General features: G+C 44.4%; 1 protein-coding gene across 1 annotated transcript in view; it reads left to right on the plus strand.

Moving 5' to 3' along the window:
• The window catches only part of TAFA3 (TAFA chemokine like family member 3), a 41562-nt gene extending 28600 nt beyond the window's left edge, over positions 1 to 12962 (plus strand). Inside the window, exon 7 of the mRNA XM_036861301.1 lies at positions 12915 to 12962. The gene's annotated coding sequence lies outside the window, so the exon portion shown is untranslated. The remainder of the gene's footprint in view (positions 1 to 12914) is intronic.
• The last annotated feature ends 5038 nt before the right edge of the window (positions 12963 to 18000 follow it).

An 18000-nucleotide genomic window follows, 5' to 3' on the forward strand; every position in this document is an offset into this window, starting at 1 on the left:
ATCCCATTATTCCAGTACCATTTGTTGCATAGACTAACCTTTTCCCATTAAATTACCTTGGCACTTGTGGGATCTAGCCTTTGAGATGGCACCTAATGAAAATCTTCCTTATTCAGGCTCCTGTATACTCCTCTTTCACACAGAATACGGCTGATCTGTGCAACCAATATCATGCTTGTCTTAGTTTGGGCTGCTATAACAAAAATACCATAGACTGTGTGGCTTAAACAGCAGAACTTTATTTCTCACAGTTTTGGAGGCTGGGTAGTCCAAGATAAACGTGCCAGCCAATTTAGTTTCTGGTGCAGACCCTCTTCCTGGTTTGAAGAAGGATGCCTTCTTGCTGTATCCTCATGTGATGGAGAAACGTATCATCTCTCTTGTGTCTCTTCGTTTCAGGGCCCTAATCTCTTTCATGAGGGCTCCACCCTCAGGATTGAATTACCTCCCAAAGGCTCCACCTCCAAATACTAGCATGTTGAGGATTATGGCTTCAATATATAAATTTTACAGGGACACGGTTCATAGCAGTATTGCAGAAATCGGAGTATACCTCACAATGCGAGGTCATAAAAGCATTGGCTTTCACCTTACTCTCTTGGATCACTCATCTAGGGGAAGCCAGCTGGATACTTAAGCCACTCTGTGGAAAGTTTTAGCATATGAATTTTAGGGGGGGTACAATTCAGTCCATAGCAAGAGGTCTACAATCTCCTTCCCCCTCCTCTGGAAGAGAAGACAAAGACTTGAGAACTCACTGATTTCCTGACACTGTAGAAAAGGCTTTGCAAAAACTTGGACATGTTTATTGCTTGCAAAACATTTGGCCATTGTCAAAGCATTTCTATATGCTTTGTCTTTTAGGTCTTTACAACAATGTGGGGCAGGGAGAGGGGGCAGTGGGCTGAGGACATGCTTTATACATGGGTATAAAGGATCACAACCTGACTGCCTCTTAGTTGACAGGCCAGTGGGAATAAGGAAGGCGAGAGGGGGACTGACATGGAGAAAGATGGAAAGGAGGGGACTTGTGATTTTCCAAAATCAGTGTCAGCACCTATTTGTCTTTGAGGAAAGGGTTATTATGATCCTATTCTTCAGATAAAGGAATAGGACTTGTTCACAAACCACATAGCGATTAAGTGGCTGGACCCATAACCTGGTGCTCAGCCATCAGGGCCTTGGGCATTGCTGCACACCTGAGTCTTGTGAAAACCACAGGCCTGGGCTTCCCTGGTGGCGCAGTGGTTGGGAGTCTGCCTGCCAATGCAGGGGACACGGGTTCGAGCCCTGGTCTGGGAGGATCCCACATGCCGCGGAGCAACTAGGCCCGTGAGCCACAATTGCTGAGCCTGCGTGTCTGGAGCCTGTGCTCCGCAACAAGAGAGGCCGCAATAGTGAGAGGCCCGTGCACCGCGATGATGAGTGGCCCCCACTTGCCGCAACTAGAGAAAACCCTCGCACAGAAACGAAGACCCAGCACAGCCATAAATAAATTAAAAAAAAAAAAAAAAAAGCCAGACCCTTAGCTCTTTAAAAAAAAAACAAAAAAACACAGACCTGAAATTTAAGTCAACATAGACTAAGGAACCCAAGGTATCCCACTTAGCATGTGATTCTCTCTCTGATCCGCAAGTTCCAGGGCCTCGTGGGCTGAGGTCCTACCAAGTCTCTCAGTAGGCTGGTCTGGCTGCAGCTTGTCTCTCCCTCAACCTCCTAGCCTGCCTGGCATCTCAGATCCCAGCCAGCCTCCTCACCCTGAGCAGTCAAAGTGGAGACCGGCGGGTAGGAAGGACAGCTGTCCCATGTTGGCAGAGCTACTGCCTAGGGAGGGGGAGTACCAAGAGAGGCAGAGAGAGCAGTGGGAATGAGACCAAGAGTCAAAGAGGATCATAGCAGCCTCTCTTGGGAGCCACGCTGCCTGGAGTCTTCCCTTGTCCCTGTGTTTGGCAGCCTTGGGTAGGTCAGCTGTGCCCTGGACTGGGAGTCCTTGTCTGAGAAGCGAGAGCTAGAGGGAATGGCTCCCATGGTTCCTCTAGGCTGACGTCCCGTGGTCGGTACCTCACGGCTGCTGGTAGTTCTGAGTCCGCTTTCTCCAGGTCCCCCTCAACTCTTGTACCTGTCACTCAATGTGCCTCAAACCAAGTCCTGGCCTCCCTCAGCCCCTGACAAGGGCTTCTGGAACTGCCAAGGCCCCAGGCTTCCAGAGAGGGCTTTGCTGTGACCTCTATATAAAGGAAGTAGACTGTGGCTTATCCAAGAGGCAGTGATGGACAGTGGTTCGGACTGTGGCCTTGGAAAAAGGTCACTAGGCTTTGAACCCAGGTCACACCACTTATTAGCTGAGTGCCTTTAGGAAAATTATTTAACCTCAGTGTGTCTGTTTTCTCTTTGCTAAAGTAGAGTTAATAACGGTATGTTCACAATGGTGTTACAAGGAACACATGAGTCCATGAAGCGCAATTGGCATGAAATAAGCATTTGCTGTTCTGCTCTCCTGGGATGGGAGAGGGTAGGGATGGGGACGTGGGCTGAAGGGAGCATGCTATCCCACCAAAGAATAAATACCACATCTGGGTTGCTGTTCTGCGGTATTTCCTCCTGTCCCTGGATCAGGGAAAACTAAATTGCTCTGAAATAATACACAGATGAAGGGTCTAAGAATGAGTTTCCTTTGAGGAGAAATTAGTCTGTGGCAAACATTTCATTATGGGAGATGCAGAAGCAGCAGGGCTACCCAGCTGCTCCTGCCTAAGCCTCCTCCTCGTTCCCCTGGCCCACTTGTGTCCCCGGGTGTCTCCTCTGAAGCAATGCCCCCTCTTTCTCCTGCCCCCCTACCTTCAGGCTAATGTCCTGGGTTGACGCTGCCCTCCAACACACGCTGGCCCAATATCTACTGTATACATTCCTGCATGGCCTCTGGGGCATTAGATGTGTGCTTAGAGGTGAGGATTTATCCCCTGTCAGACCAGGAGGACCCTGGGAAGAACAGCCTCTTGTTTTCCCTCCCCAAGTTCACTCACATGGCATGGGGGGAGGGGTGCTCATGGGAGCATAGGAATCATCTCTGTTACTTCTCAGCTCTCCCACTCCACTCCCTGTTCTGGGCTTCTATGTGCTCGGGGTTGGGGAGTGTGTGTGTGTGTGTGTGTGTGCATGTGTGTGTGTGTGTGTGTGTGTGTGAGAGAGAGAGAGCCATCATATTATTCTGACCCAGACAGAAGAGAGGAGAGGAGAAAGTGAGCTCTGGTGGGAAGATGTAGAACATTAAAACTGAAAGAGGTAGACAGGCAGACTCAGGCCCTGAAATGTCACTGCGCCTGTAACGACAGGTAACACAGGACACGCAGAGCGCCAGGTGCCTCTGCTCATAGGGGCTGCACACAGCCCTGGGCTCAGGGAAGGCACCTGAGGCATACAACCTCTCCAGCTGATGGGAAGTCCCACCCCAGTCCTTCTCTCCCCCACTGACACAGGCTTTATTAATCTGGGGTAGGGACCGGAGGGGAGGGGGGTGGGCTCCATGGCCGACATTCACCAAAGTCAGGAACTCAGTGACTGCTGTAATTTGCCGATTAAAATTTTAATCCTCGTCTTGAGGTCAGAAAACATCTGAGAATGTCCAACGTTGGATGCAGAGAAGTTGACAGAAATGGGGGGAGGAGGAGTGGAGCAAGCCAAGCTGCTTTAGTGGAGAGGGCAGGTTTGGCAGGCTGCAGGGGGCAGATGGGGGGGGGGAGCAGAGGATAAAGAGAAAGTGGGGTGGGCTCCCTGCCTGGGGCTGGGGGCAGGACACGTGCTCTCCCAAGGGAGTTGGGTGGGGTAGACACTCCCAGTTGGTTCTCAGTATGGGGAGGTAGAAAGAGCTTTTTCTTTTCAAAATTTATTTATTTACTTATTTTTAATTTATTTTTGGCCGCGTTGGGTCTTCGTTGCCGCGCGTGGGCTTTCTCTAGTTGCGGTGCGTGGGCTTCTCATTGCGGTGGCTTCTCTTGTTGCGGAGCACGGGCTCTAGGTGCGAGGGCTTCAGTAGTTGTGGCGCACAGGCTGAGTTGCTCCACAGCATGTGGGATCTTCCCAGACCAGGGCTCGAACCTGTGTCCCCTGCACTGGCAGGAGGTTGCTTGACCACTGCGCCACCAGGGAAGTCCCAGGTAGAAAGAGTTTGACCTCAGAGTAAGGCTGACCTGGGCTAGCATCTGGCGGCATGACCTTGAGGACAAGGAACCTGCCTAATACAGAAGGATTACAACACAGTAACATTTCTTTTCACCAAAGTGTAGGGCTGGAATGGATCTAGGCCCCTGTTTGGAAGTCTGCCCACCACCCCGCCTGCCCCACCCCCCCAAAAAAAGCTAAAGGAAAGAAAAAGAAAGGAAATCTCCCTTCCTCCCCTTTTCTTTCCCCTTCCTCACTCCCTCCTCTCCCTCCCCTTCCCCTTGATTCCTAACTCAGAGGGAAGAGAAAGATGAGTCAGGGTGGAGAGGGCTGGGGCACTGGGCAGAGTGGAAGAGAGGAATGATGGATTCATCTCTTCAGCAGATGGGATGGGAGTGGGAAGGTTGGTGAGCCTGTCTCTTATTTTGGTCCCTCCCAGTGGGTTCCTTGGCTCTCAGAGAGAAACAGTGATCTCTGCCGCGCCCAGTCTGGGAAAATAAAATAAGCCAATTAGTAATAATAAGCAACACTTGCAGAGTGCCTACCATCTGTTAGGCGCTGTTCTAGGCACTTTACTTGCAGTGACTGTTTAATCCCCACCACCACCCAACCCCAGGAGGTACGACGCTTATCCCCACTGCCCAGGAGACGACACGGTGGCGGCACAGAGAGGTTGAGGGACTTGCCCAAGTTCACACGATGAGAAGCAGCGGTTTGGGAGCAGGCCGACTCCATCTCTCCCCAAAGCAGCCCTCAAAGCCTATGGGAGGAAGCCTGTGGCTTGATGGGGAGGAGGGAAAGTTCGCATGGAGAGGGCCCTGGGGATTACTTCATTGACAGCTGGATGTTCTGACCAGAAGCAGCAGGTGAGGAGGAAGGAACTGGTCAATTCCTGTTGGTCTGAGCAAGGGTTAGTCTACTACCCCCCTCGTTTTCAGGGCTCTGAGTGTGTGTGTGTGTGTGTGAGCAAGTGGTGATGTGAACACTGTGAAACCACCCGCTTCCTTTTCCCTTCTCTCACCTCTATTTGCTAGGCGAAGTGTGTAGACTCCTTCCCGTTTGTGACTGCCCAGACTTGTTCTCAAGTCACTTGTGAAATACACAGCTTCTCAACTCAAGTGTAGACTGTAGTTGTACCCCCTTACACTTGGCCCGATTCAGAGACACGGCCTCTCAGAGCTATGAGAAAACCTAGCTGTCACCTAATTACCCCCTGCTCTGAAGCCCAGAGACCACAGCTAGTTGGAGATAGAAACAGGACTGAATCCCAGACTGTGGCACGGCTTGCCTATGTCATCTCTCTTCTCTTCATAACCACTCATATTCCACCCCCCAGGCACACTTTATGCCAAGACCACAGTGTCTTGATTGCCTTAGCTTTATAATAAGTATTGAAATCAGATAGAGTTGGTTTTTCAATTTAGTTCTTCTTTTTAAAGTTGTTTGGCTATTCCAGGTCCTTTACATTTCCATATGAATTTTGTAATTTGGCTTGTCAATTTCTACAAAAAGCCCTGCTGGGATTTTGATTGGGATTGTGTGTGATTTGTAAATCAATTTGGGGACAAGTAGGTGGAATGTAAGCCGGAACGGAGTTGATATTACAGCATTTATCACAGGGGTTTGAAGTTGCCTGTTTACTGTTTTTCTCTCCCAACAGGCTGTAAACACATTGAGGCCGGGGGCTGTGCTTTATTTACCATTTATTGTTTGCTGTCATAGCTCCAGCCCCAAACACTGTGCCTGGCATGTAATAGTTGCTGAATGCATATCTGTTACAGGAACAAATATTTATTTGATCATTTATTTGTTTATTCAACAAAGAATGGATTTTTGTTTGCTTTCATTCTACTTTTTGTCTTCCTTACAGACAGAGTCTAATCCTATAAATGCTTGCTGAATCACTACCATGTTTTGAGGAATATACCCAAGGCTCTGCGTGTCTTTCTGAAGTGTGTGTGTCTGTGTGCGTGTGTTGCACATGCACACAGGTCTGCAGGTGATGAGTGTATTTAACATCACAGGAGACCTTCTTCTAACAGCCCTCGTTGATAGATGCCTTTCCATTTCTTTCATTCTACGATTTATGGAGTGGCAGCTGTGGAAGACTAGGTGTTAAAAACATGTTAGGGGACTACCCTGGTGGCGCAGTGGTTAAGAATCCGTCTGCCAATGCCGGGGACACGGGTTCGAGCCCTGGTCCGGGAAGATCCCACATGCCACGGAGCAGCGAAGCCCGTGAGCCACAACTACTGAAGCCCACGTGCCACAACTACTGAAGCCCACATGCCTAGAGCCCGTGCTCCGCAACTAGAGAAGCCACCAGCATGAGAAGCCCGCGCACCACAATGAAGAGTAGCCCCCGCTCACCGCAACTAGAGAAAGCCCGCGTGCAGCAACAAAGAACCAACTCAGCCAAAAATAAATTTATATTAAAAAAAAAAAGTTAGCTGTGCTTCTCCTTTCTCTGCTAGTTTTTAAACTTCATTTTATTAGAAAATGAATCAAATAATTATGTCTATTCCTTCACCTCTGAAACATGACTTTCCCCAGTCTGGAGCTAGAGGAAACATTTACTTAGATTTAATGTAGCTGCTGCCAGCTGGTGAAGGCTGTGCCTCCTCTGAGGTCGTGAAGTTCCCTGCTCCATGGATGCTGTAGGAGCTGCTCCTGGGCTGGACAAGGGGCCGAAGGAAGTGGCTCAGCTCCGCATTTCTCTCTGGATATTTTCTCTGCCATTTGACTGAAATGATTTCTACGGTCTAATTAAGTGAACGGTTAAAGCTTCTTTTTCAATCAAAATTCAATTCCAGCAAATAGTAAGAGGAGGAGGGAGAGAGAGAAAACACTGATGAGGCTTATTTAAGCACCATGCTTCCTTTCTGCAGAAAATCAAATTGCTTGACAGAAAAATAGCTTCTTCCCATCAAGATCCATCAGCCTGAGTGTTCTTTACACTAACTAACCCATGTTAGGGCTCAACTTTGGTCCCACAGCAGAAGGACCAGACCGACTTGAGATTAGAATCCGGTGCTGCCACTTACCAGCTCTGTGGCTTCAGGCCAAGTGACTTCACATTTCTGAGCCAGTTTCCTCACCCATGAAATGGTAGTTAATAACTCCTACTGTATACAATTCTTACAATGATCCGAGAGCAACGTGTAGCATGCAACGAATAGCTAGTGTGTATCTCTGGTTTGTGGGCTGAGTGTGAGCACAGACCGATGTGTGAGTGTGTGGAGCAGAGTATATGACCTGTGTGCGGGTGGGGTAAGTGCACCACGCGGGAGGGGGAGCGTGTGGAGTGCAGCTCTGTGTCAGTGGAGGTCTGCGCATCTGTGTGGCCGTGATCTCTCTGTAGGTGATGAGGTCCGCATTCTCCATCCTTCTTGTAGAGGTCTCCAGACAAGCTTGGGTGGAAACCTCAGAGGGGGTTGCTTAAGGGTTGTCTGAGGCTTGTGGGGCACGACACCCCCTCCCTTGCAGCAGCACCAGCTCTCAGATCCTGTAGTCTAGACATCACTTCTACGCCTTCATCAGTCCCCGGTGACTTGTTAAAAGGCTTCAAAGGAGAAACTTCAGACTAGAAACCTCACTTGCCATTCACATTTTTTAAACATCGAAGACAAAACTATAAAGAACATATCTGTGAATGCTAATTAGCCTCCAGAGAGGGAGAAAGAAGAGGATGGAAGAGAGACATAGACACAGAGCTGTAGAAGGCCAGAAAGTTGCTGTAGAAGGCCAGAAAGTTGCTGCAGGGACAGCAGGGGGAAAGGGAGTAACTCCTTGAATTCTGTAAAATTACCTTAAGGATACACATGCCTCATGAAGGTGAAAAAGGCCAAGTATCAACAACAAAAGGATCTGATCCCAGAGATGAGTAAGTAAGACCAGAGATGGAGCTGGAGCGGAATTTCCCTTTTCAAAGAGGCTCATGAAGTGGGCTGGGCTGTCCCCTTCACAGAGGCAGCAGAGACCGGCCCAGAATGGGGTGCCATAGGCACTAGGAGTATGGGGTGTGATCTGAGGGTATCTGTTCAGGCTCTCATCCCCAATCCTTCATTCCTATACCCACTAACCCCCAGTCACTTATATCTGAACTCCTGCTTCCATAGAAAGCACAAAAAAATGAATCTTTATTTAGCACCAGGTACATTTATAAATACTATCTTATTTAATTCGAACATATCCATATGAAGTAGATACTTAGGAAATATTATCTCCACTTTATAGACAAGGAAATTGAATATCAAAAGGTCACACCTGGGTCTGACTCCTGACAGTGGATCAGGCTGCTTCTAGCCTTCGGGTCTTGAAAGTTTGGTTTGTTGCTATCTAATTGTTTCAATCTTCATTTTCCCTCTGATTACCAAGTAAATACACGCTTACTAAAAGCATTTTAGAAATACTGAAACTTACAAAAAAGAATATAAAAATCATTAGTGCTCCATAGTGATCTCTATTTTCTTTTTATTTTCTTTGTGGCTTTCATAATTATTGTCACTAGTAAGATGCTCTTTTAGAAATGCTTTCAGCTGTAAGAAACAGACAACTTGACTACCAGCACAAAGATGTGTTTAAAAAGAGGTTTTTTATTTGTTTGTTGTATATTAGGAAGTCTGAACAATTGCCACTGTTGACTTAGTGGTTCAGCAGTGGATTGACATTTGAAAATGTTCTTAGCCTTTGCCTCATGATTACAAAATGGCTGCTGCAGCTCCAAAAATCACAGGCAGGTTCAAGGCAATAAGAAGAGAAGGCAAGGCACTAGCATCATTTGTTCCTTTATGAGAAAAGAAAAGTCTTTCCCAAAAGTTCCTGGCAGATTTCTTCTATTTACAATCTATGGGCCATAACTGGGTCACAAAACTACTCCTACTTTTAAGGGAGGCTAGGGAAGAACATTTTGTTCTTCGAGACTCTCTAAGTGGGTTAGGGAGAAGGGGGTTGGGAATGGGAGTTGGGTTTCACCAATCAGTGGTGTCTGCCACAGATGCAATGCTCTGATTGGCCAGGCCTGGTTCACATGTCCACCTGTGGAGCTACAATAGACTGCCTTCCCACAATCACATGGACCACAACTGGTGGAAGAAAAATGGGTGCTTGTAAACATAAAAGGAAAATGGATGCTAGGGAAGCAAGAATGAAAGATGCCCATTATATTTTGTATCAGTTAACTTTTTCTGTACAGCAAATTCACCCTCAAACTTAGCAGCTAAACATAAGCACACGATTCCTCACAATTCTGTGGTCATTTGAGTAGTTCTTCTGTCCTGGGCCTGCTTAGATAACTCCTCAGGTCTGTTTCAACTCTCAAAAGTGAAATAATACTAGATCCTGTTGACTGGATACCTAAGATGTCTTAGATAGTGACCTTAGTCTTCTTATGTACTTCCTCACACTTTCCTCCTTCCCCTACTCCTGGTATCTGTTAGCATATTTTAAAGGCTTTGTGTCCTATTGAGGGTATGTTATTACTTATATCTAGATATAAGTAATAATTTTTTATTGAAGTATAGTTCATTTACAATGTTATGTTAATTTCTATTGTACAGCAAAGTGATTCAGTTAAACATATACATACGTTCTTTTTTATATTCTTTTCCATTATGGTTTATCACAGGATATTGAATATAGTTCCCTGTACTATATACTATGACTGTGTTGTTTATCCATTCTATATATAATAGTTTGCATCTGCTAACCCCAAACTTGGGATTAAGTTATAATTTTTGAGGTTCAGTGTTAGGTGCTCCACATACATAGGTTTGTAAAATCCTCACCGCAACCCTACAAGGTACTGTGTCCATTTACAGATGAGGAAACTGAGGGTCTAAGGGGCCAGGTGTCTTGTTTAGTCTCCCTTAGCCAGTAATTTTGAGCTAAGGGTCTCCTTATTCTGAGTTTACTGCTCTTTTCACCGCACCACAGCTGCCTACTGGCTTCCTTAGAACAGACTGAGCCCACCAATCAATTTAAGCTGCTGTTGGAAATTGTTATATTGATTCTGTTTGAGGGGAAATCCCCTCTATTCTTCTTTGAGACTTCTGGAATTAAGAGGATTAAAGAGGACCCTAAGATTGCAAGGTTTAAAACACTGCTGCTATTTACAACTATTAATTTTTGTGAATCAGGATTTTTATTCTGTGTATCCAAAATAAAGTTGAGAAATAAACAGGATACATGAGATTGCATCCAATATCTCAATTTCAAATCTTTCTATTCATCAAAGCAATCTCTTGATTATTACAGTTACCGCCTTTAGTAAGTTAATGTTGTAAATCGTTTTTTGATTTTTAAATTTTTATATAATTTTTAAAGGTTACGTTCCATTAACCGTTATTACAAAATATTGGCTATATTCCCCATGTTGTACAATACATCATTTTAAAAAAATATGTATTTATTTTTTCTATTTTTGGCTGCGTTGGGTCTTAGTTGCAGCACACGGGCTTCCCTCTAGTTGTGGCATGCGGCTTTTCTCACTCTAATTGTGGCGCACAGGCTCCAGAGCGCATGGGCTCTGTAGTTTGCGGCACGCGGGCTTAGTTGCCCCGTGGCATGTGGGATCTTAGTTCCCCAACCAGGGATCAAACCTGTGTCCCCTGCATTGGCAGGAGGATTCTTTACCGCTGGACCACCAGGGAAGTCCCTACAGTACATCCTTGAGCCTATTCTTACACCCAGTAGTTTGTACCTCTCACTGCCCCACCCTTATGTTGCCCCTCCCCCCCGCATTGGTAACCACTAGTTTGTTCTCTGTATCTGTGAGTTTTGCATCTTTTATGGTATATTCACTAGTTTGTTGTATTTTTTAGATTCCACATATAGGAGATATCATACAGTATGTCTTTCTCTGACTTATTTCACTTAGCATAATGCCCTCCAAGTCCATCCATGTTGCAACAAATGGCAAAATTTTGTTCTTTTTTATATCTGAGTAGTATTCCATTGTGTATATATATACTACGTCTTCTTTATCCATTCAGCTGTTGATGGACACTTAGGTTGTTTCTGTCTTGGCAATTGTAAATAATGCTGCTACGAACACTGGGGTGCATGTATCTTTTCGAATTAGTGGTTTTGGGGTTTTTTTGGATATATACCCAGAAATGGAATTGCTGGGTCTATGGCAGTTCTATTTTTAGTTTTTTGAGAAACGTCCATACTGTTTTCCACAGTGGCTGCACCAATTTACATACCCACCAAGAGTGTGTAAGGGTTCCCTTTTCTCCACATCCTTGCCAACATTTTGTTATTTGTAGACTTTTTGATGATAGCCATTCTGACAAGTGTGAGGTAACATCTCATTTTAGTTTTGATTTGCATTTCCCTGATGATTAGCGATGCTGAGCATCTTTTCATGTGTCTGTTGGCCATCTGCATTTCCTCTTTGGAAAAATGTCTAGTCAGTTCTCCTTGTCTATTTTAAAATTGGGTTGTTTGGGTTTTTTTAATATTGAGTTGTATAAGTTGTTTATATATGTTGGATATTAATCCCTTATCAGTCAAATCATTTGCAAATATTTCCTCCCAATCAGTAGGTTGTCTTTTGGTTTTGTCGACGGTTTCCTTTGCTGTGCAGAAGCTTGTAAGTTTAATTAGGTTCCATTTGTTTATTTTTGCTTTTATTTCTTTTATTTTAGGAAAGGGATCCAAAAAAATATTGCTTCGATTTATGTCAAAGAGTGTTCTTCTTATGTTTTCCTCTAGGAGTTTTATAGTATCCGGTCTTACATTTAGGTCTTTAACCCATTTTGAGTTTATTTTTATATATGGTGTTAGAGAATGTTCTGATTTCATTCTTTTACATGTAGCTGTCCAGTTTTCCCAGCACCACTCACTGAAGAGACTGTCTTTTCTTCTTTGTATATTCTTGCTTCCTTTGTTGTAGATTAATTGACCATAAGTGTGTGTTAATATTATAAATCTTATAAAGCACATGTATTCTTATAAAATATGAAAGTATAAATTCATATCAATGTTTTATATGTTGGGGCTCTGCATGAAATTAAATTTTGAAAAGAGTTCCTCTGCTCTCCCATTACCTCATTTGATCTCACAGCAGCCACGGATAGTGAAGGTTTCATTATTGTTCCCATTTTACAAATAAGGAAACAGAGGCTCAGAGAGGTTAACTAACTTTCCCAAGGAAAATAAATAAATAAACAAGTGAATAAATAAGCAATTAGGAGGCAGAGCTGGAACTTGAAACCAGTTCTCCCAACTGCAAAGTCAAACTTCTTGCCATTATACCACGTTGTCCTCTCTGTTCATTCCCAAGCTCCTGGGAATGTGTGCATCAAGGCTGGTGCTCACCCAGAAGCCACTCAAGTCCAAGACAGACTGAAAGTGGTCCGTTTTGGGTGGAAGGTGGGAGGAAGCATCAGCAGTTGCCTCCTCCAGCCTGAGAATTCTCTTAAGGGCCCAGCAGGCTGTTTGGGGAGTGTTAGTAAGTTTTCTCCCCAGAACCTAGCAAACCCAGGACTCCTTCCAGGAGTCAGGAGGGCTTTCCACCTGCCAGGAGCTCTGAGAGAGGGAGAGGAGACCAGATTACTCTCAAGCCATTCTGCAAAAGCTATTTTCACTTGGGCTAAGGGTCTTTAGTCTGCTGGGGAGGAACTAAAACATAAACCTCTTTTTCAGGGTGGGGCATTAATGCTTCCTTTGGTTTCAGAGGCTTGAGTTGAGGCAGGAAGATATAAAGTTGGCCTTATGAGCTTTTTGAAATTTGTATTCCACTCATCTTGCAGAATGAATCATTAGAAGACGCATGACGGGCCTCACTTATGGGCATTCACAACAACAGTCACCCGCAGGGCCACATTAATGGGCATATGCTGCACCTGATGCTCCCTGTTCCAGCCCCTTGGGTCCCCTGTGGCAGTCGGAGTGAAAGAAATATCAGCAACTGCTCCCCCAGTGCTCTCCCTGGTGTTCTCCCAGGCACACTCCAGAAATCTTGGGGCTTTGCTTCACTCTCCCTCCCACAATGCATTTTGTGAGTATGATGCTACCTTTTTCCTGGTGGTAAAATGCACCTCCTCTCCAAATGTTTTGTCTGTCCAGTACTGCACTTTCCTTCTCTTGAGATAACTATTCCCTGAACACTGCTTCCCCTTCACTCAGCCTTTCCAGGGAGAGCTGCCACCTGTTTACTGAGCCACACCCCCAGGCAGATTTGATTGGTCCAGAGGTCAGCTTTCCCGGCATGTAGTACATTAGAATTCTCTCTTGATGGAGTACTAATAATAGCTAATATTTACTGAGCACTGTTCTAAACACTTTACTGATATTAACCGCTTAATCCTTATGAATTTCAATCTTATGAATTAGGCACTGTTATTAGCCTAATTTGCAGATGAAAAAACAGGCAGAGAGTTTATGTAATTTGTTCAACTTTACTCAGCTGGAAAGTAGCAGAGCCAATATTCAAACCCAGGTCGTCTGGCATCCCCCTCCCTCCTCACTCCTTCTCCCCCTCCTCTTTCCCCTGGTTGACTTAGAAAAAAATGCACAACGTGAGAGTTTCGAGTTAAGTTTTATTTGGGGCAAAATGAGGACTGCAGCCTGGGAGACAGCATTTCAGATAGCTCTGAGAAACTGGTCCGAGGAGGCGAGGGGAGAGCTTAGGATATATAGGAGTTTTGCAACAAAGGGCATGTAGTCGGGAACATCAAAAGATTACTGTTAATTAAAGAAACCAGATATGCTAAGTTTAAGGAATTTAGCGCTTTTCTATGTATGGGAAGATGCAAGAGTCTGGGCTCACTGAAATCAGTCCTTTGAAATGCACCTCAGCTATCTGGGGCCGGTATCCTCTGTTTTTACATCCCGAGTTTCCTTAGGGCTCACCATAGGGAGTGGCTGCAGTCTGATGGCTGCTAGATGGCAGGTATTCTTTGCCTTCCTGAGTTCCCTCAGGGCTCACCAGCTCACCACTGGCAGTGGTTGTAACTGCTGATGACTGTGACATCCTTTGTTTACTGATGTGGCAGCAATATTCCATTTATCACCCTTTTCCTCTCTTATAAAGTTTTAAACAGGCAGAAAGGTTGGCAGACTGGTATAATGAATTTCCATACACTCATCACCTATTTTTAACCAACTGCTAACATTTTGCCATATTTGCTTCAGCTATTTTTAAAACCTCTAATAGATAAGGACTTAAAAAATTAACATTGCCACAACACCATAATCACACTCGACTAAATTATAACAGTAATGTCTTCATATTATCTAATACTCAGCCCATGCTCAATTTTTTTCTGATCCTAGCAAAAATGTCTTTTTTACAGTTCTTTTATGTAAATAAGGATCCAGAGTTTACACATTGCATTTGGTTGATACAAGTCTTAAGTCTCTTTTATTTTATTTTTTTGTTTTGTATTTTTTGTTTGTTTTTTTGAATTTTTTTTTTATACAGCAGGTCCTTATTAGTCATCAATTTTATACACATCAGTGTAAGTCTCTTTTAATTTATAGCACTCTCCCATTTTTTGTTTTTTGTTTTTTTAACATCTTTACTGGAGTATAATTGCTTTACAATGGTGTGTTAGTTTCTGCTTTATAATGAAGTGAATCAGCTATACATATACATATGTTCCCATATCGCTTGCCCCGTTTTTTAAAGCCATTAACTTGTAGAAGAAACACAGTCATTTTTCCCACAGTATTTCCCATATTCTGGATTTGCTGATCATGTCCTGGTGGTGTTGTTTAACGTGTTACTGCGCTGTAAACCAGAAGTTAGATCTGGCACACTGCTTACTGTAGCAGAGCTGTGGGCGCTTCTCCACTCCCCTTAGCATTCATTCCTATTGAGTCAGGAGGTAGATGGGCCCCCAGGGCAAATGGTTTGAGTTCGTTCCTTTGGACCCATACTCTGTGACAAGAATAACAGGACAATTGAGAGAGGAGACTGGGCCCTGCCCAGATAGAAGATAAGAGACCACATATTCCTCATTCTTGGAAGTCAGGAGACCTCTCCGACTACACATGTGCAGAAAGGCTCCTTGGAGGTCCAAAGGGGAGTGATGCCAAGTGACTAAATCTACCCATAGGCCTCTGCCGTAGAATCCATCTTGGCTAAGAGATGTGCACGCACACCTGGGAAAATCCCGAGATATACCAAATACAGACTTTGAACCAGGCAAATCAATGATTGGCCAAAGGAAACCCAGAAGAAATGCCCCATATAAGTGACTTAAACTGCCACGAGGACACGACTCACTCTCTGAGCCCGCCCATGTGTCTATCCACACATACTGTACTCTTTTTTCTCCTAATAAATACTTGTTTCACTACTTTCCGTCTTTGTGGAAATTCTTTTTCTGCAAAGCCGTAGGGCCAGGGCCTTGTCACTGACCGCTGGTCTAGTGGCTAGAATTCGGTGCTTTCACCGCTGCAACCCGACCTCAATCACTGGCCAGGAGCTGAAACCCTGCTTCAGGACACTGCAGGCCGAGGCCACCCGAGATCACTATATGCCAAAGGTTGGCATCTTGCTGCCTAAGGACTTTTTGTCTCACTGTGAAGCACGCTTACCTGTGCTCTGGGCAAGTCAGGAATGCAGGAGAATCAATGTCCACAGTAGCAACCTTCAACCAATGAACCAAGAGTTGGTGAATGAAGTCCCCAGCTTCCTCATCCCTCAGTTGGGATAACTCTGAAATTTGTTCTACGCTGTCCACGTTCTGCAGCGAGGTTGAGCTGTACCTCTCTCACTTTCTCACTCCCCTATTGGCATTTTCTGGAGACATCTCCCAACTAAACTCCTTAAATTGAATCCTAGTCTCAGGGTCTGCTTCTAGGGTTACACAAATCAAGACAATTAGATTCTGGTTCCCCTTTTTTTTTTTTTTCTGGCATGCTGTGTGGCTTGAGGGATATTAGTTCCCCGACCAGGGATTGAACCTGTGCCCCTGGACAGTGAAAGCATGGAGTCCTAACCACTGGACAGCCAGGAAATTTTCCTGAATACAATTTTTACAAGAAATGCAGGATAAATGTTTCATTGACTTTTCTTCTTTTTTAAAATATTTATTTATTTATTTATTTATTTATTTATTTATTTATTTATTTATTTATTTGGCTGTGTCAGGTCTTAGTTGCGGCATGCAGAATCTTTAGCCACGGCATGCAAACTCTTAGTTGTGGCATTCTAGTTCCCTGACCACGGATCGAACCCCGGGCCCCCTGCATTGGGAGTTTGCAGTCTTAGCCACTGGACCACGAGGAAAGTCCCTGACTTTTTTCTTTTTATCAGTTTCTAGAAAAATGATTTAGTGTCCCAGAAACTTTCAAAGGTGAAAAATGATGAGTTTTTTATTTTAAAGTATAATTATGAACTCTTTGATTTTTATACTTTTGACATGTTATTATCCACTGCTGTCACTATTTTTTTTGATGCTTATATTTTCTCAACTTTGGCTAGTGGGGCCTGATCAAGTTGACTGCTGTGTCATTTTGACATAACCCCTGAAGTCTCCAAGACTTGATTTCAGGCAAGACAAGAAGACTTGGGCTTATCTTGTACATTTCCAGCTCCAGACTGCATTAGCCATTTCTCCAATTAATTCTGGTTCCTTTTAGTAGGAAATGGTATTTGAGAACACAGCATGTAGCAGTGCTCCGTGCTACCGACTTGTCATTTCTTCTACGTCTTTTTGAACAGAGCTGAGAAATACGTATTTCTTAGAAAAGAAAAAATATAATATTTCTTAAAAATTAAATTAAAAAATAAAATCTATTTTTTTCTCTATATTAGAGTTTATACTGTTTTTCTGACTCAAAATATATATGACAGAACTTGCCCTTAACTTCCTGGATTTTTGTTTTTGCATCTCATTGGGTTTGTATCTCTTGTCTCTTATTCTGAAAATTTTCTATCTGAAAAACATGAATATAGGGACTTCCCTGGTGGCGCAGTGGTTGGGAATCCTATGCCAATGCAGGGGACACAGGTTCAAGCCCTGGTCCGGGAAGATCCCACATGCCGCGGAGCAACTAAGCCCGTGCGCCACAACTACTGAGCCTGCGCTCTAGAGCCTGGGAGCCACAACTACTGAGCCCACATGCCACAAATACTGAAGTCCACGCACCTAGAGCCCATGCTCCACAACAAGAGAAGCCACCGCAATAAGAAGCCCGCGCACAGCAGTGAAGAGTAGCCCCCGCTCGCCACAGCTAGAGAAAGCCCGTGGGCAGCAAAGAAGACCCAAGGCAGCCAAAAATAAATAAATAAATAAAATTTTTTAAAAATGAATATAATGACTCATTTGCTTTATCTATCTATATCTATCTATCTATCTATATGCGCGGTAGGCTGCATTAGTGGCTCGAATTTTTCACTCTATGTGTTTCTGCATACACACCACTTGCCACGTGTCTTTTTCAGTCTTTCCCTAAAGAAGTTCAGTCTGTTTTACCACTCTTTGAATCTGGGCTGGTCTTGTGCCTATCTTTGACCAATAGAATGAAGCGGAAGCGATGGTATGCCAGTTCCAGGCCCAGACATTAAGGTTCCTTAGCTATTTCCGCTTACTCATTTGTGCCTGGGAACATGCCTGGTCAAGCCTGCTAGAGACACGTGGAGCAGAGCCAAGTCCCCCCAGTCATTCCAAGAAGTCATTCCTAGATCAGCCAACAGCTATATGGTTGTTCCATTATTTTGTTTTGAAAACATAAGCAATTATATATATATATATGTATTCATATCTCTGTATTACTTTCCTAGGTTTGCTGTGACAAAGTGTACCGCAAACTGGGTGGCTTAGAAATTTGTTTATTCTTTCACAATTCTGGAGGCTAGAAGTCTGAAATCTAAGTGTTGGCAGG

Source organism: Balaenoptera musculus, chromosome 1, assembly GCF_009873245.2.
Source record: "Balaenoptera musculus isolate JJ_BM4_2016_0621 chromosome 1, mBalMus1.pri.v3, whole genome shotgun sequence".
NCBI classification, from domain to species: domain Eukaryota; kingdom Metazoa; phylum Chordata; class Mammalia; order Artiodactyla; family Balaenopteridae; genus Balaenoptera; species Balaenoptera musculus.